Genomic DNA, 19,844 nt, shown 5'->3' on the forward strand with positions numbered 1-19,844 from the left:
AAAAGGTTAACTCCTAAACTAAGCCTTAAAGTCCAAGTACGAGTTAGGTCAATTAAGATTTACAAAGAGATTAGGGACACCCTCAGTGGCTCCGGCTCGGTCTGTTAAGCCGCTGCCTTTAGCTCAGATCATGATCCTGGGATCCTGGGATCCCGGGATCCCAAGAAGGGATCCCAGAGCAGGGAAGCCTGCTCTGTCTGCCTCTGCCTGCTTGTGTGCTCGTGCTCTCTCTCTCTCTCTCTGACAAATAAATAAAATTTTTTAAAAATCTTAATAAAATCTCAAAAAAAAAATTACAAAGAGATTAAAAAAAAAAGATTTACAAAGAGATGTCCAGGCCCAAAGAGGAACGTGTACAAAGACACTGAAACAAGAGGCATGACACATCTGGAGAACTGAAAACACAGCACAGTGTACATTTCATTGTATTAGAGAAAAATGTGTAACACAGGAGGAGAGGCAAACAATGACAGTCAAGAGGGAGACAGGAAGAGGTTATTTAACAAACTGTCTTATATACTGTATTAGGGAACCTAGACCTCATCTCAGAGGTTTTAAGTGTTCAAGAGTTTCATGCTAGCTCCCATCTAGAAGACAGTGTACTTACACTGATACTTCACTGAAGGGGTTTCAGGCTTTCAGATATGTTCATTTAGAACAGGTAAGTTTTTCCTCTCCACAACTTGACCAAAATGTACTGTCTAAGCCATAAGTCCCCAAAAGATGGATACTACCACCACCATAAATAAATGCAGAAAAATTTAAAAAACACACGCCTTTTTGGTTCTGGGTACTATGGAGAAATACTGCATCTTCTCACTGATGACTGGTATAGTCAGAAAAAATTTAGAAAGGGATATTTGTCACATTCACTGACATTTTTAAATTAGAAAAAACTATCAACCTCTGTGAACTCTCCAGAACAATCCAACCTATTTCATCTAGACTACAAAGTTTAAAAAGTTGATGGAGAGTTAAAGGTCATCATATCTGCTCTGCTCTGGCTCACCAAGAAATTCAGGCAAACAGCGAAATTAGAGCTTCATTGCCAGGAAGACCAAGCAAACTACAATCAGAAAACAAACCAAAATACAAAACCCAATAAATTCTGCGCTTTATTTCTATAATATAAATGCTTTGGGGGCACTTAGGCTGGCTCAGTCAGCAGAATATATGTGACTCTTGATCTTGGGGTTGTGAGTTCAAGACATACATTGGGTGTAGAGATTACTTAAAAAAATTTTTTCACCTTTAAAAAATGCTTTAAAAATCAAAACATTGTTCCAATAAGTCATATTAAATCCTATACTTCACTCTAGAAGGATAATATGAATAACAGCTAGCATTTATTGAGTAATTAATATATGCTAAACATGGTATTAAGGTTTTTATATGAATAACTTCATTCAATCCTCATAACTACCAGGAATTATCTGCTAATATTACTGCCCTTCTATTTTCTTCTTAATTTTATTTATTTATTTGAGAGAGAGAGAGCATGAGAGCATAAGCAGGGGGAGCAGCAGAGGGAGAGGGAGAAGGAGGTTCCCTGCTGAGCAGGGACCACCTCCCTCCCCGCAATGTGGAGCTCATTCCAGGACCTAGGGATCATGACCTGAGCCAAAGGCAGATGTTTAACTGCCTAAGCCACCCAGGCACCCCTGCCCTTCTCCTTTTAAAGATTAAAAAAACAAGGCACAGAAAAGTGAAGTAACGTGTCCAAGGTCTCACAGCTACTAAGGGGGAAAGCAAGAGCAAAATAGATGTATTACCTATTTCTGAAGAGATCAGTAACAATGCAAGGAAATTTCACCCTATTAGATCTCTTCGATTCTTAAATATCCAAATTAAATAATTTTATAAAGTTTATCACCAAGAAGGTTGACCTTTTCCCCCACAGCAAATCGTGACCAGACCCTAGAGGGCAAACTTTGTGGCATCAATATCAATCTACACAGTAGCCCAGAAGGATTAGGTTACATCCTACTCTGTGGATTTTTTTTTAAGAGTTTATTTATTTGGCAGAGAGAAAGAGAGAGAGGGAGAGGGAGAGCACAACCAGGGGGAATGGCAGAGGGAGCAGCAAACTCCCCACTGAGCAGGGAGCCCGAAGCAAGGCTGGGTCCCAGGACCCTGGGATCATGACCTGAGTCAAAGGCAAATGCTTAACCAACTGAGCCACCCAGGTGTCCCTACATCCTACTCTGTAAAAACTGGTTCACTCATTTATCACTGACTCATTTTTTAAACAAAAATGTAGGGGCACCTGGGTGGCTCAGTGGGTTAAGGCCTCTGCCTTCGGCTCAGGTCATGATCCCAGGGTTCTGGGATCGAGCCCCGCATGGGACTCTCTGCTCAGCAGGGAGCCTGCTTCCTCCTCCTCTCTCTGCCTGCTTCTCTGTGATCTCCGTCTGTCAAATAAATAAATAAATCTTTAAAAAAAAAAAAAAAGATAAACAAAAATGTACTAAGCTCTACTAGGTCCCAGGTATCAAAGATACACAAATGATCACTAAGACACTGTCCTTGGAAGATAGCAAAGCACTCAGGCTTTGGAGACAGAAAAATCTAGGAATAAATTTCACACTAATTACTTACTGGCTCATGGACCCCAGCAGCTTCCACATCTCTGAGCCTACGTTTTCTCTTGTATAAAATAATTGTGACCACCCTACAGGATAACTGTGAGTTTAAATAAGATAACATACATAAAGGACTAGCACAATGTAGATACACAATGAATGTTCATTTTCCCCTCAGAACTGACATTCCAGGCTGTTTAAGCATGCTGACAGAGGGCACCTGGGTGTCTCAGTCAAGCGTCTGCCTTCAGCTGGGGTCATGAGCCCAGGGTCCTGGCATTGAGCCCCACACTGTGCTCCCTATTCAGTGGGGAGTCGGCTTCTCCCTCTGACCCTCCCCCCACTCGTGATCTCTTTCAAAAAAATAAAATCTTGAAAAAAAAAAAGCATGCTAGCAAAAAGGTAAAATAATGCTTAGCACTACAACTTGTCTAACCTACCTCCTCCATTCTTCCCTGCCCAAGTACAGTGAAAAACCCAAGTCATTACGCAACAACATTACTTGGCAGTGGCTTCATCTGCATCTTTTTTCTTTTTCTATTGCAAATTATCCAGGTTAAAAGCAAAAAGACTAAATACACCTAGAGAATCACTTTTATGCATAGTTATGCACCATTCTCTAAAGGCCATTTCACACCTTTCCTTCCCCACAAGGTAGTGAAGAATAAGTACCAAGCCCAGTGATTTTCTAACATCCTGACTGTGAATGCTCAACTCTCAAGTATTTTGGTTCTACTAAGCCAAGGAAAAACGAACTGCATTCATGCTGGCTGTCAAACAGTATTGTTAGTAAAGGTTTAACAAAACCATCTACTCCCTCAGTAAGAAATAAGCAAAGTCTGGAAACATAATCATAATAATAAATAAAACACACCATCTTGTATTGAATGAAGGCAATGACACCAAACTGTAATAGTATCTATACGTTCTTCATAACCATGTCAAGAAAAAGAGTTTCAGTTTCACTAAAGAATATTCTTGATGAAGCCACAAAAATGATTTTATTAATCTCAATCATTAACTACACATCTTTTTAATTTCTGTGATGAAATGGAAGGTACACATAAAGCACTTTTCCTGCATGCCAAAGAATTGTCTCACAGAAAAGCATCAAAGCACTTGTGCAATTAAGTTCCAAGCTGAACTAGCTTTTTTCATGAAACACCATTTTTACTTGAAAGAACAACTGGCAGACAAACTATGATTATTCAGACTTCCATGTTCAGCACACACTTTTTCAAAAATGAACAATGTGAGTCTCATTTCATGGAAAACAACTGTCACTATTTCTTGCCAATGCTAAAATTTGAGCTTTGAAGCAAAAATTAGAAAAGACTTGTCTGGTAAGATTGGTGGAAATAGGGGCGCCTGGGTGGCTCAGTGGGTTAAGCCTCTGCCTTCAGCTCAGGTCATGATCTCAGGGTCTTGGGATCGAGCCCCGCATCGGGCTCTCTGCTCAGCGGGGAGCATGCTTCCGTCTCTCTCTTTCTGCCTGCCTCTCTGCCTACTTGTGATCTCTCTCTCTGTCAAATAAATAAAATCTTTAAAAAAAAAAAAAAAGATTGGTGGAAATATGAACTAATGTGATTTTTTTGACATTATGTATTAGAATGCATCAACATTTAGAAGATCTGCATAATTCAGTAAACCAGTATTTTTCAAATGACCAATGCATGATGCTCCAAAATCATGCACAGGTAGATCACTCAAAGTACAAAACAAACTGATGATTTTAATGTAACACAATATGAAAAGCTCACTGATATAGTTTCAGATTCTATAACATAATGGACCTTTAAGAAACTAACAGTTGTCAAGTTTTGGTGTAGTATCAAAAGTAATATCCACAATTATTTAAAAAGGCAATTAAAACAGTCTTCCTCTTCTAGCCACATTATCTATGTGGGACTACATTTTTTTAATATATTACATACAAAACAATCAACTGCAAAACATTTAATGTAGAAGCAGATATATATCCAGTCAGGTGTCAACTATACTCCAATTAAAAATAATAAATAAAATATATATATGTGTGTGTGTGTACATATATCCAGACAGTAAAACGACTAGAAAAATGTAAAATATTATTCTTCTAACAGTTCTGACTTGGAATAATACAGTTACTTTCATAAAAATATGCTAATATTTAATATATTAAATATATTTTAAAGTAAGTTAATACTTTTTAAATTTCAGGGTTTTTGGGGGTTTTTTTTTGTAATCTCTACACCCAATATGGAGTTCAAACTCACAACGCCAAGATCAAGAGTAGCATGCTCTTCTAACTGAGATGGCCAGGTGCCCCCAGTTTTAATCTTTAATACAGCAAAATTGATAGGTAAAACCCACAAACGAAGGCTCTTTTTAGTCTTCAATAATTAGCAAGAATGAAGATACTAAAATGCCTAAGAACTACTGCTAATATGTCAATGAGCATAAACAATCTATTGTTATACACAAGAACGTAAATAAGTCACAGTTGAGTGCAAAAAGCCAGTCATATCTTACGAAAGTTCAAATAGGCAAAAATAATCTATGGTATTAGAAGTCAGAATATCGGTTATCATGGAGGAAGGGGTAACGTTCCTTTTCTTCTTTTTTTTTTTTCCAAAGATTTTATTTATTTATCTGACAGACTAGAGATCACAAGTAGGCAGAGAGGCAGGCAGAGAGAGGGGAGGAAGCAGGCTCCCTGCTGAGCAGAGAGCCCCTTGTGGGGCTCCATCTCAGGATCTTGGGATCACGACCTGAGCCAAAAGCAGATGCCCAACCAACCGAGCCACCCAGGTGTCCCATGTTCCCTTTCTTGATCTGAGTGCTGGTTATACTTTCTGTGCACTTTTTTCTATATAGGTTACATACATCTCAATACAATTACTTTTTTAATTCCAGTATAATTAACATACAGTATTATATTAGTTTCAGGTGTATAATATAGTGATGCAACAATTCTATATACTACTTAGTGCTCATCATAATATACTCTTAATCCCCTTCACCTGTTTCACTCCCCCCATACAACTTCTTTTTAATTTATACATTCTATATAAACATACACACATACACAACGAACCTTCGTTTCATCGACAAAAGTTCTGTTAGCACTGGTTGGGGTGGAACTGGGGCATGTCTCTTCATCTTTCTTTTTTTTTAAACAGCTTCTCCGGTGATTCTAATGTGTAGCCAAATACTTACCACTCATCTAAGTAGACTAAAAATACTGACCTCAGAGTTTACAGAGTTTAAAACTACGGCGGACTTTGGAAAAAGGCAGATTGGATTTTTTTTTAAGTATTTTTTTATTTGTTTATTTACAGCATAACAGTGTTCATTGTTTTAGCATCAGACTGGATTTTTAATACATGCTCTCTTCTCTTCCTAGCTATGTAACCAATGCAAGCTACAAGCTTATCCTTACAAGTTGCTTCAGTTTCCTCTTCTGTAAAATAGGCATGATACCCTATAAAGGGTAAATGTGACAATTAAATTATATAAGGGAAATAAATAAAGCTCCTTTAAAGTTAAAAAAAATAGATAAAAATTGGGGTGGCTCAGTGGGTTAAGGCCTCTGCCTTTCGCTCAGGTCATGATCCCAGGGTCCTGGGATTGAGCCCCGCATCGGGCTCTCTGCTTAGCGGGGAGCCTGCTTCCTCCTCTCTCTCTCTGCCTGCCTCTCCGCCTACTTGTAATTTCTGTCTTTCAAATAAATAAATAAAATCTTTAAAAAAAAAAAAATCTTCCTAAGTATTTCCGAAATTATTCTTTCCTTTCCTCTCCTAATTACCACCTTAGTTCAGACCTGATCCCACATCGCTTCTCGGCCTTTTGGCTAAGATCAAGTGCAGACCTGATCCCACTTGGACAAGTACTATTTAATAGTCTCCTAACTGGTTTCTGTATTACCCATCTAGTAAACCTTTTACTCAGCAGCTAGAACGTATCCAGTAGATGTATATGTCTACATCATTCTCTTGCTTAAATCCTTTTATTGGCTCTAAAGTCTAAGCTCCTCAGCATGACTATTAGGACTTCTGTGCCAGCTCCTTAGCATAACTTATTAGGCCTTTTGTGACCTGTTCTTCTGTACTTTTCTTACCTGTACTCTTCCTGATGATTAATGATGTTGAGCATCTTTTCATGTATCTGTTGGCCATCTGTATGTCCTTGGAGAAATGTCTGTTTTTAAATTGGATTATTATTATTATTTTTTGATGTTGTATAAGTTCTTTACATATATTTTGGAAGCTAATCAAAGCCACAATGAGATATCACCTCACACCTGCCACGCAAGAAACAACAAGTGTTGGCAAGGATGTGGAGAAAAAAGAACACTTGCGCACTGTTGGTGGGAATGCAAACTGGTGTAGTCACTGTGGAAAACAGTATGGAGGTTCCTCAAAGAGTTAAAAATAGAACTACTCAATGATCCAGTAATTCCACTACTGAGTATTTACCCAAAGAATACAAAAACACTAATTCAAAAGGATACACGCAGCCCTACGTTTATTGCAGCATTAGTTACAACAGCCAAATTATGGAAGCAGTCCAGGTGTTGTCAACAGATGAATGGATAAAGAAGATGTGGTATATATACACAATGGAATATTACTCAGCTGTTAAAAAAAACTGCCATTTGCTACAACATGGATGGATCTAGAAGGTGCAGTGCTAAGTGAAATAAATCAGAGAAAGACAAATAACCATACAATTCCACTCACGTGTGGAATTTAAGAACAAAACAAAGAAAAAAAAAGAAATAAACCAAAAAAAGACTCTTAACTATAGAAAACAAGGCAATGATTAACCGAGAGGAGGTGGCAGGGGTAAGAGTGAACAGAGAAGGGGGTTAAGAGTACACTTATCATGATGAGCACTGAGTAACAGAAAGAATTGTTGAATCACTGTACTGTACACCTAAAACTAATATAACACTGTATGTTAACGATATTGGAATTAAAACTAAAAAAAAAAAAAAGACATGGCACAGATTCATTAGCCTGTATGATTGGATGGAGTGCATTTAAGTTACAAAACTACAGGAAGAGACGATTTTAACTTTTTGTTTGGGGAGGGGTACAGAATGGAAGAGATTAGAAGTAGACAGGAAAATGAACTATGTTTCAGACCTACTGAATCTGAGGTAAATCTAAATGGATATATGTAGATAGCCAAAAGCCAGTGACATTTACAAGTCTGGAGCTCAGCAGAGAGCTCCAAGCTGGAAATATTTCATCAGCATATAGGTAGCAATTAAAGCCAACAGAATTGGGCAAGACTACTTAAGGAAAGAATCTTAAAAAGTCCAATGAGGGGCGCCTGAGTGGCTCAGTGGGTTAACGTCTCTGCCATTGGCTCAGGTCATGATCCCAGGGTCCTGGGATCAAGCCCCGCATTGGGCTCTCTGCTCAGTGGGAAGCCTGCTTCCCCTTCTCTCTCTCTCTGCCTACTTGTGCTCTCTGTCAAATAAACAAATAAAATCTTAAAAAAAAAAAAAACTTAAAAAAAAAAGTCCAGTGAGCCAAGGAGCCAACCCTAAGGAATATCAACGTTTACTAAGAGAGCAAAAACAATAAAGATTTCTTCTTAAATACCAGCTAGTTTCAATAGCTTCAAAAATCTCTTCCTGCTAAACAACAAACTGGAAAGAACAAAAACCCAAAAACATGTTCATTAGTACAACTTGTCTAATGGACAAAGTAAAGATTAAGAAATTCAGTAGGAGAGGGCTTTCCAGGTAAAAAAATAGAATACAGAAAGAACAGGAGCATGACAGTACAGTATATTTGGGGATTTGCTTATTTGGTCTTACAGTAGGTATGCATGTTAGAAAGGCCTTAAAAAGGGGTACAAACCAAGGCCTACAAGAACACTGGGAGGGAACAATCAAGATTGTGGTTTGACTTCATGAACCTTTCTAAAGCTCTCCTTCGCAACACATTCAAATCTCCTTCAAGTCTCAGCTCAAGCATTAACTCCTTCAAGCACCTCTCTCTTCCCTGCTCCTCCAGGCAGATCAGGCCACAACCACCACCATCCTCCCCATGCCCTTTGTTCATGCCCCCACTGTAGCACTTATCCTACTAAGCTATGCTATGGCAATGTGTGGCATGTCCATCTTCCAAAAAAACTGACTATAAACTCCTTAAGAGCAGGGAAATTTAATTTTTGTATCCCATATTTCCAGCACTCCTTCACTGCCATCTAATAATCACTCAATATGGTATTTGTTGGACAGATGTCTTAAAAATATCTGACACAGACAAGACTATCTCTTTGGCCTTGGAATGTACTGCAGTTGTGGATTTAGGGTTTTGTTCTGCTTTACTTGTGATAATATTAAAATAATGTAAAATGAGTGTGAGGAGATACAGCCCAGGAAAACACTGAATAACAAAAGAACAGCCCACAGGAAAATTTAAACAATTCATAAATTTAAACAATTCATAAGTAAAATAAAAATAATAGTCATAGCTACCATATTAAGTACCAATTATATGTGTGCCAGTCAAGGTTCCAGGTTCTCTGTCCTTCTTATCTCGTTTAACCCATAGGACAAATCAACAATGGAGTATTATCTCCCTTCTCCACATGCACAGATAATTTATCTCACTTTACTACCCTATCTTGGTAATAAGTTACAGGTAGAAAACTGAGTTTTGTCAGGATAATGAAGAGCAAACATTGTATACTGCATTCTCCACTTTAATACAGCCTCAATTATTTCATTTGAGCTAGCCAGCACAGTTACAGCAGAACCATGTCCCATAAATTAACTAGGAGAAAGTCTTCTAGCACCTTCTCTGCCCCAACAATTTTCAAGTCTCAAGGGAGAAATTGTGAACTGTCCATATACTCCCACCTCCAAGAAGAACCTTTCAGAAAAGCAATAAACCAAACATAACAAGCTTTGTACCTCTGCATGGGGATTTCAATTTTGTAAACTAGGAGGAGGGAAAAAAAAAAAAAAAAACCCTAACATTCATATAATCCTTTATAGTTTAAAAGGTATTTTCACATTTATTATCTCATTTGAAACCCATTTTACAGATAAGTAAACTGAAGCTCCAACAGACTATTAATGATTTTGGATTTCATATCTCTTAGACAAAAAATTCTTAGTGTTTATGTTGCTGAATTCTGGTATGTATAAGTGATGACTTCCTATTCATGGTACTCTCTGTATATCAGATGACAGACCCTCCTGGACAAACAGGAAAGGATCAATGTACTAGACACAAAAAAAACGCACAAAAATTCTGACCCAAAGAGTTAAGTGACTTATCAAAGTATGAAATAAAGTGCTAAGGTGATAAAACAAAGAATTAGTATTTAGTAAATAAAAAACTGTCAATGAGGTAAAAGCTCTAAGAAAGTGCTGCTTCACAGCTCACAAAGGCTGATATTTATCCCCTCCCATTCCTATTTCCAAGTATGATTGACCCACATCTGGATAATCTGATTAGCCATAAATGCAAACTGGCTTCCTCTTGCTATCTAGACTATGCCTGTGTGTGTGTGTATGTATGTGTACACATACATCTACTGATATGTGTATTTATTTTTTTATTTACACATATATATAAATAAGAAGTATTGAGAGATAATGGGATTATAGAAAATAATTTTGCCTCCTTTTACTTATTTTTTTTAAAGATTATATTCATTTATTTATTTGACGGAGAGACAGCAAGAGAGGGAACACAAGCAGGAAAAGTGGGAGAAGGAGAAGCAGGCTCCCTGCTCGGTAGGGAGCCTGATGTGGGGCTCGATCCCGGGACCCTGGGATCATGACCCGAGCTAAAGGCAGACGCTTAATAACCCACTGAGCCACCCAGGCGCCCCTGCATATGCTATTTTAATGGTGGAAGAAATAAAGCTCCTTTAAAGTTAAAAAAAATAGATAAAAATTGGGGCACCGGGCGTCTGGGTGGCTCAGTGGGTTAAAGCCTCTGCCTTCGGCTCAGGTCATGATCCCAGGGTCCTGGAATCAAGTCCCGCATCCGGCTCTCTGCTCAGCAGGGTGCCTGCTTCCCTCTCTCTCTCTGCCTGCCTCTCTGCCTACTTGGGATCTGTCTCTCTGCCAAATAAATAAATAAATAAAATCTTAAAAAAAAAAAATTGGGGCACCTGGGTGGCTCAGTCAGTTAACCACCTGCCTTCAGCTCAGGTCATAATCCCAGAGTCCTGGGATTGAGTCCCACATTCCTCTCCCCCTGCCCTTCATCTCTGGTAGTGCGCGCTCTCTCTCTCAAATAAATAAACCTCTTGCAAATAATAATAATAGATAAAAATAAAGCAAGTCACAGAAGAATACTTACACTATGATTCTATTTATATAAAGTTGCAAAGGTAAAAAAAATACATATTGTTTGGAATATGCACTTGTTTTGGTAAAACTATAAAGAATAAAGACAAGAAAGTGAATGATTCACACAAAATTCAGGAAAGTGGTTACTTATGAGGAAGAGAAATGGAGAGACATTCAATCAGGCAGGGAATCACAAGAGGCTTTAAAGGTACTACAAATTTCCTTTTTAAGCCAAACAGGAAAAACATCGATCTCCAATTTTTTCCATTCCTTAAAGATGTATGTTATGTATGTATGCACTTTATACATATGGTTTAATTCATAATTTAAAAAGATACAGAGTTAAGAAATCAGAATTTGAGAGCTGTAGCCCAGACTCTTCCACTTACTGTGCAACCTTAAGCAAGTCATTTAAACCCTCAGAGCAGTTTTTCTTATTTTATAGACGAGGAAGCGAACAGCTAAGACATATGTTTAGTACTTTACTGATTAAAGTTCCTAGACTATGGGGAGCCTGGGTGGCTCAGTGGGTTAAAGCCTCTGCCTTCGGCTCAGGTCATGATCTCAGGGTCCTGGGATGGAGCCCCACATCGGGCTCTCTGCTCAGCAGGGAGCCTGCTTCCCCCTCTCTCTCTGTCTGCCTCTCTGCCTACTTGTGATCTGTCTGTCAAATAAATAAATAAAATCTTTAAATAAAATAAAGTTTCTAGACTACAAATATGCAAATATGTAAACATGAAAATATCCAGATAAACTGTGAGATGATAAACCAAAGTAATCCCTCTTTAATAAATTATAGAACATAATACCAAAAACTCAATGGAACGATATACAAGGCTATGCACATTCTAATATCTTCCTATCTCATAATTTATACTATGTAACCAATGCACAGTGTTAAATACTTTCCATGGATTATTTTGTTAAATCCTCAAAACAATCCTATGAAATTATTCTCTTAATGCCCACTTTACAGATAAGACCATTGTGCCTAAGGTCACACAGCTAGCAGTGGAAGGTGGACCCTCTTCAGAATCCACACCTTTAACCACCACATTAGTTATGCCTCACTTCTCTCACTATATTTAAATCATCTCTCTCCCAACAATGAAAACTCCTTGACAACTGTTTTTTGTTCATTTTCATTTCCCCTGACATTTAGCAGCTAATAAGTAAATAAACACTGAACAAATAGTTCATATATGTAGGGTTTTCGGGTCATAAGGTTATTTCAGGGCATAAACTGAGTTGTTTCCCTTGACAGCCTTGCAAAGTATTAAAGTTATTGTTTTTACTATTTCAACCATATTTAAGCGTACAATTCAGGAGAAGTAAGTACATTCACAATGTTGTGCAACCATTACCACTAAGTATGAAAGGTTTTTAATGACTTTACTGAAATCACTTAGCTATCAAGTAGTGGAATGAGAAATTTGAACTCAGCACTCTCCACCTCTAAATTCACAAGCCATTCATTACTAAGGGGCCTGTCTACCAGTACCTCCTCTGTTGTCTCCTTACCAGAACATCAGAAGAATCAAACAAACACTTTATATATATTTCCACTGTACAGGTGCCCATAGTCGTGAAGGAAGAAAAAATCCACTAAGACATTTCTCCTAAGCGATTAGTTTTCATTTTGAGCTTTCAAAAGCCAGAGCTTTAATATAAATATCTCACCTCTAGCTCAAGCCTGCAGATCCACAAAAGCAATGTCTGGACCCCAGAGTAAAGTTATGAGAAATGCTTGCATTAGTTAGATTATACTCTCATCAAATTACAGGTAACTGCTCAAACCTGGTCTTTATTATAATAAAGCTTCCTTATAATAAAACACTTTCAATTCCAAGGATAAGGCCAACCTTCCATCATTCTGCCTATTTTGGAACTACAAAAAAAAAAAAAAATCCTAAATTTGGGGCATTTTTATGTGCTCCACTGTCAAACTAAAGAAAATGGCTTGTTTACAAGCTGAACTCTGAAGCCTGTACAAAAACAGAATCATTTGATCCTGTTGATGCCAGTTTTATCCTCTTTACATCCCTCCCCACGTTTTCTCAGTCTGAGCTCTAATCAACAGCCACTTCATGTTTAACATATCATAGTTAATGCAATTAAGTGCAGAAAATTGGTTCCCTAAAGCTGTTTCCCCCAGTCACACCCCTCTTTACCTTCCAGCATCACCAGTCGGCCGTAAGAATAAACATATCATGAAGCTTTAAATAAAATTGCTGATGAATAGATGGAGACATTGTTGCTGCAGTTAATGCAATGTGCCTACATCAATACCAACCCTTAAAAAATAAAATAAAAATGATTCTACATGCTTTATTTATCCACATCTGACAGGATTCTGACCACCTGAATTCCTTTAGAAGAAAATTCATTCTATAGAAATACAGTCCAATTATTTTAAATCTTATCGAGTAATGCCAAAAGAGAATCAAATGAAAAACTCCATCAATACCAAACCATTTCACCAATGAATATTTATGACATTTCCATATTTCCTGTCTTCTCTCTGTTTACATAAAGCAGTGGTGCCAAGATTCATCTCAGGATTATTAGCCTGCAATACAATGATGGGCCTAATTGCCTTGCAAACCAGGACACCAATAAATGGAGTCTTCAGACAATCAATTTTGGGGGGGGGGGGCGAGGCCTAAGCTCTTTCTACATACGTGCACATTGCCTGACTAGAAAATAAATTCAGCCTCGTATTTTTCAGTGTCATTCATGGGTTCTCAAGCAAAGAATGCTCCCTTAAATACCTCAAGCTCATCAAATCTATTTAATTCCAAATTCCAGGACTAATTTTTAAATGCACCAAGGGGACGGCAGAAAAGAGAAGGCAGAGACATCATACAGAAAGATTATCTATCACGTTCCAGTTTTATCTTCTCCACCTTTAGTTCAAGAGTAGGTTTTTTCCCCAAACTTTCTTTTTATAATAAATGAATAGAAAACACCCTCCCCTGCTTAATTCTGCTTTAACTGAAGCCCCTCTTAATTTTACCCTTAGGGTTGATTTACTAATGATATTAATACAAATGAAACAAAAAGACAGAAATAACAGCTTAAGACGTCCTCTAGGAAAGAGTCTTTAATGCACCTTCTCTGTCCCTTGCAAAGTCCCCCTCTGATTACTGTTCCTCCCCCAACCACAGCCTCCAAAGCTATCCATTTAAGCCCAATCCCTGACCCTCCTGTGTCTCTTGGAGGACATCAGAATCCTTCCTCTCTAGAACCATCCAGTGCACCTCTTCCCAGCCCTGCTCACTGCCCCACTCCATCCTCCCTGCCCCATCCATACCTACAACTCAAGGTTTCCCACTCGTTAAATAGCCTCTTTGCCACCTTACTATCAGCAACCACCTCTGCAGTCCTATGAGTTCACCTCAGACACTACTCCAAAACTCCCTCTGCCACCTCAGCCAAGGGACTTTAAGATACCATCCCCCAATCTTGCTCACCACCTGCCACTATTCTTTCAGTGAGGCTAGCCCAGCAGCATCTTCTGAGCCCTCTGCCTCAAGCCTGCACCCAAGGAGCCATCATGCCTTTTCCAGTCGTTCTAAAATCACCCTAAATCCCATCTCCTGTACCCACCTCCAATTTCAATCTCTGCCTGCCCATTTTGGGCCTAACTTCTAATTTAACCCCCTCCTGGCAGCTCACCATCACACTCCTCTCACTGAAAGTCCCACCCCCACCAGCTCCTATTCCAACCTCCATGAGCATTCCCCAGAAAAACCCCAAATTCTACCTCCTCTGTTCTCCTAACCCACGCTATTCCATAAGTCTCCACAAATCCCACCACCCAGAGATGGCAAACGCCCACTTCCAGCTCAGGTCTCAACCGGTGCCAAGCCCCTTACTCCCAGCTCTACCACCTCCATCAGTCTGTCTTAAGTCCACCCCAAATTCCACTCTCATGAATTAACACCCCTCCCCCAGGGTCCTACCCAAACCTGCAATCCCACTGTGTACTGAAATCACCCCCCTACCCTGCACCCCGGCTGGATCCCAAGCTGTCAACTGCTCCAAGCCAACCCCAAATCCATCACCCTCATTCAGTCCCCTCCCCCATTAAAAGCCATCCCACTCCACTCTCATCATCCATCTCGCCCAAAACCATCCCAAATTCCACCCCCACCTCCCAATCTCACGCTCCTGTCCCATATCGGGTCAATCGCTATTAAAAGTCCCCTTCCCTTGTCGCCCCCCCAACCTGCTTGGGTCCCACCCTCACCCCACCCCCGCGCCAGGACAAGTCTCCCCTGCCAACCCACCGTTCCATCGCAACCTCAACCCCCTTCCCCCAACCCGCGCGGGGTCTCAGCAGCCCCCACTCTTCATTCTCCATAAGTACCACCGGCCCAGGCTCCAGGAGAGCGGACCGGGGCGGGGTGGGGGGGGGCGGTCTCCTCACCGGCTAGCCGCTGCAGGCGAAGACGACGGCGGCGGCGGAGGCGGCGATGCCCTTGTCTTCTCTGGAGGCTACAGTGGCGACGCTCTCGCTCCCTCGCCCGTGTCCAGTAAGGTGGCGGATGGCGCGCAGGGAACGGGAGCCTCCTTCTCAGACTAGGCTCTGAATCCTCTGCAGTAGCCGACGAAGAGCCCGACGGGTGGGGGGAGGGGACGCTCGGCTACGGGCGAGGGAGAGGGAGGAGGAGGCGGAGGGAGGGGGCGGGGGACCGCTAAGAAGGGCGGGGAAGGAGGAGCTTGCGCGGCGCCGCGACACGTCCCACAGCCTCAGCGCGCCGGGACCACAATTCCCAGCATGCCCTGCTCCGGCCCGCGCGTGGCCTGCGCGGCCTGCGGTGGCAGCCGCGAGCCTTATCCCGAGGGGCCGAACCCTTCCTGATTACGGACAGTGAAGTAAAATCCACCAACCACTGGCGGGTTTTGTAGTCTCAGAGACCACCTGTGAGGAAAGTTAAGTGCCCTCTTCTCCAAGTAGCAATGTTTGCAGCGTCTCCAACCTCTTTACGCTCGGACATACATCCCCGCCTTCGTCCCTGCTGGACTACATTTCCCAGCATACCCCACAGCCTCCCCCCCTTCTTCCGGACCCTTCTCAAAACGCGGTACTACAGTTCCCAGGGGGTATGGTGCCTGCGAAATGCTGGGAGATGCAGTTCTCAGTTCTTCCTCCATGTTAAGAAAAAGAAGTGAAAGACAAGAAAAAGGGTAGGAATATGCCAACCCACTGAGAAGAGGCCTAGATGGGATAGATCACCTGAGTCTGTATTCTCTTCACCATCCCCGTTGCCACTGTCGCACCAGAACTAATGCAGCAGCTTCTTCCTGGTCTCCCTGCAATTCAGAGGACAATTTGGCAACTGAAATCCAAATGTGAGGAAAAGATACTTCTTGACCCCGCTCCATTACTTTCCAATTTTTACCTTAAAACGAGAATGAAACATTTTAGGGAAGATGAATGCACAAGGTGGTTATATGGGATTGCTGATTACAGGGGTAATGTAAATGTCCGTCAATAAGGGCTAGTTAAATTATATATACAAACAATGCAGTAGTAAGCAGCTATTCAAAATAATGATATAGCTCTATTTATTGACACGAAAAGCTATTCACAATTTATTCTCGAGGGAAACAAATTGATTACAAAACGTTTAAAATGGTATAATTTATGTGATGTTTGAGAGGATAGTCTATAAGCATAGAGGGATTTCAGGAAAGAGGTTCCTCAAAATATTATTAGTGATTATCTTGAAGGAAAGGGTGTCAGATTTCAAGTAATTTTCATTCTTTTACTGCCTAAATTGTTTAAAAAGAGCACATAGTTTTATAAGTTATAAGACTATTTTCAAAAAACGTAATTTCCAAATCCAACAACCATACTTTGCTGCCTAAAAAGCTTATCATGGGTTCCTATTGCCCTCAGTGGTGCTTCAGGATGAGGCCTGTCTGGTTTTTCTGTGAGCTCAACAGTTCCATTATTAAAACAAATAATGGTGGTAACTTACAATTCATAAAAGACCATTAAATCAGAACTAAGAATGTTCTCTATTTTCACTGTCTAGTCTCAAAATTTTCCTCCTTCTGGTCTTTCCACAGCCATTTCCTCCTTTTCTCTTCATTCTTGAAACTCAAGCCAAAGTCCTACCTTCCCTAAAACATATTTTAGGCACAGTGACCTTCCTTGTATCTGAAATCTTATAGCCCTGGTTTTTAATTTGTGGGCCAAATATCTCTGTGGAGATGGGAGTAAGGAGGGAGGAACGGAGTTATTGTAAAGGGCCTGCAAAGCTCTACTTCAAACATTGTCTATAGACTGAATAAGTAAGTCTTAGACTTAAAAACATAATTTGCTTTCTTCTGTGTCCAGCTCTCCTAACATACGGAATATGGCATCAGACGATCTCGGATGTAGCATAAATCCTATATCCAATTACAGTATTTTTAGATTTTATAAGTCATTATTCCTTGATGTTCTGAAGACCAAAACATTCAAGCTTCACTAGCCAGCCCACTGGAGAACTGCAGGCCTACCTGAGAAAGGTCAGCTTTCCTATATCAGAGGTTAATGCGGTCCACAGCCCTGCTGCAGCCAATCTCTTCAGCTTCACTCCACCTACTCTAGTTACTCTCCTATTCCTTATGACTCACTTTCCCCAAGTATATCAGGCACTGTCATTTTCAAACTGCCTATCTCATTTTTCAACCTATTAGCCCAGCCTTAAAATACCAGTCCACCCACAACCCCCCAAAAAATCGTAGCCCCTCTGCTCCCTTTCTGAGAATAAGAAAAGTACCTATGATATGTTGACTATGTGACAGGCAAGTCCCTTCCCCTCCCTAAGTGTTGCATTGGCCACGCCCTCTTCTCTCTTTACTCCCTCTCCTCCTCCTTTTTCCCACTTCTCCTACTGGCACAAAATGGGGACTAGTTGAAGATCAGAATTAGAAGGGATCTAATCTGGCGAGCAAGGAAAGCATTATCAGAGTTAGGGGCCTAGGTATGAGGAAGTTTACCAGACCAGGAATCTGGGAATCAGATGATAAATCAGACCTTGCTATGAACATGCTGGGTGACCTTTAGTAAGTCTCTTAACTTTTCTGAATCTCGGTGTTTTCATCTCTAAATTGGAAGGAATGATTCCTGCTCTGTCACTTCAAAAGTTTATTAGGAGAATCCAATAAAGCAATGAGTATAAAAGTGCTTTGAAGACTGTCAAGTGGCATTTATAGTCCAAACCCTTCATCTAATGGGAGGATTCTCTCTCCAAAACCCTGCCAAGTGTTGGCAGGTAAACTATTTACTCAGAATTATACCATTATTAATGAAATTATTAAAGTATTTCAGGAATCAACTCTATTAAGTCAATTTTAATCCCTTGATAAAATTTCCATATAGCAAAAATAATTTCTGATTTTTCTTTTTTCTTTATTGAATTTTCATCAAGATATATTTTTCTATTAATTTTATAAGAAAGGTTAGATTCATCGGTTATTTTTATCTTTATCGATTTTTACTGATTATTCCTTCAGCTATTTTGAAGTTTCTAGTCATTATTTCCACCAATTCCACCTTTTCCTGGAAGAGATTTGAACCATTGTCATTTTTATTTTGTGTCAATTATTTCCACCAAGTGGAATTTTCCCAGGGGTCAACTTTGCAATGTCTAATATTACCAACAAAGATGGGATCATTCAGTTTGCTTTTCCATCCATAATAAATTTTTACCACAGTAAAGGAAGTTTTAGCCATTTTCAGTTTTATTTTGTGCTCATTATTTCTACCACATCTATTTTTTTTTTCCTCTGCAACCCAACCCAAACAAACTCAGGAACAAAATGACAGTGTCAAAACACTAACCTTGGGGCGCCTGGGTGGCTCAATGGGTTAAGCCGCTGCTTTCAGCTCAGGTCATGATCTCAGGGTCCTGGAATCAAGTCCCGCATCAGGCTCTCTGCTCAGCAGGGAGCCTGCTTCCCTCTCTCTCTGCCTACCTCTCTGCCTACTTGTGATCTCTCTCTGTCAAATCAATCAATCAATCAATCTAAAAAAAAAAAAAAAACAAAAAAACCACTAACCTTTGCCTATTACTATCTGATTAACTGGGCCTGTGAGATGGTTTTGTATCAGCTATCTTAATGAGTCAGTTTGAGCTCTCTTTTTCTCTCAGAGCATCTCTTTAAGAGTATTGACACATATGTGTGAGCTGGACTATTTAAGAATTGCTTTAGGGTTGCCTGGGTGGCTCAGTTGATTAAGCAGCCCACTCCTGATTTCGGCTCAGGTCATGATCTCAGGGTCCTGGGACAAAGCCCCAGGTTGGACTCCATGCTCAGCAGGGAATCTGCATCAGGATTCTCTCTCTCCCTCTGTCCCTTTCCCTGCTTGCTCCCTCCCTCTCTCTTTCAAATAAATACATCTTTTTAAGATTTTATTTTATTTATTTGTCAGAGGTAGAGAGAGAGACAGAGCACAAGCAGGTGGAGAGGGAGGCAGAAGGAGAAGCATGCTCCCTGCTAAGCCAGGGGCCAATGTGGGACTCCATCGCAGGACCCTGGGATCATGACCTGAGCCAAAGGCAGATGCTTAACAGACTGAGCCACACAGGTGTCCCTAAAATAAATAAATCTTAAAAAACAAACAAATAAACAAACAGAAAGAATTGCTTTAGAATTGCAGGAAAGAGGTGCCTGGTTGGCTCAGTTGTTAAGCATCTGCCTTCGGCTCAGGTCATGATCTTTTTTTTTTTTTTTTTTAATTTATTTGACAGAGAGAGAGATCACAAGGAGGCAGAGAGAGAGGAGGAAGCAGGCTCCCTGTGGAGCAGAGAGCCCAATGCGGGGCTCGATCCCAGGACCCTGAGATCATCAGGTCATGATCTTAGGGGCCTGGGATGGAGCCCCATGTCAGGCTCCCTGCTTGGTGGGAAGCCTGCTTTCCCTTTCCCACTCCCCCTGCTTGTGTTCCT

At 40.4% G+C, this 19,844-nt stretch overlaps 1 protein-coding gene across 4 annotated transcripts in view; it reads right to left on the reverse strand.

Annotated features, from left to right (window-relative positions):
- Positions 1 to 15,572, reverse strand: part of FAM168A (family with sequence similarity 168 member A) — a 194,314-nt gene extending 178,742 nt beyond the window's left edge. Inside the window, exon 1 of one of the 4 annotated variants that reach the window (XM_046015582.1) lies at positions 15,326 to 15,572. The gene's annotated coding sequence lies outside the window, so the exon portion shown is untranslated. The remainder of the gene's footprint in view (positions 1 to 15,325) is intronic. The other 3 variants (XM_046015578.1, XM_046015580.1, XM_046015581.1) reach the window with 3 other exon arrangements.
- Positions 15,573 to 19,844: the final 4,272 nt, after the last annotated feature.

This window comes from Meles meles, chromosome 8 (genome assembly GCF_922984935.1).
Source record: "Meles meles chromosome 8, mMelMel3.1 paternal haplotype, whole genome shotgun sequence".
Classification (NCBI taxonomy): Eukaryota; Metazoa; Chordata; class Mammalia; order Carnivora; family Mustelidae; genus Meles; species Meles meles.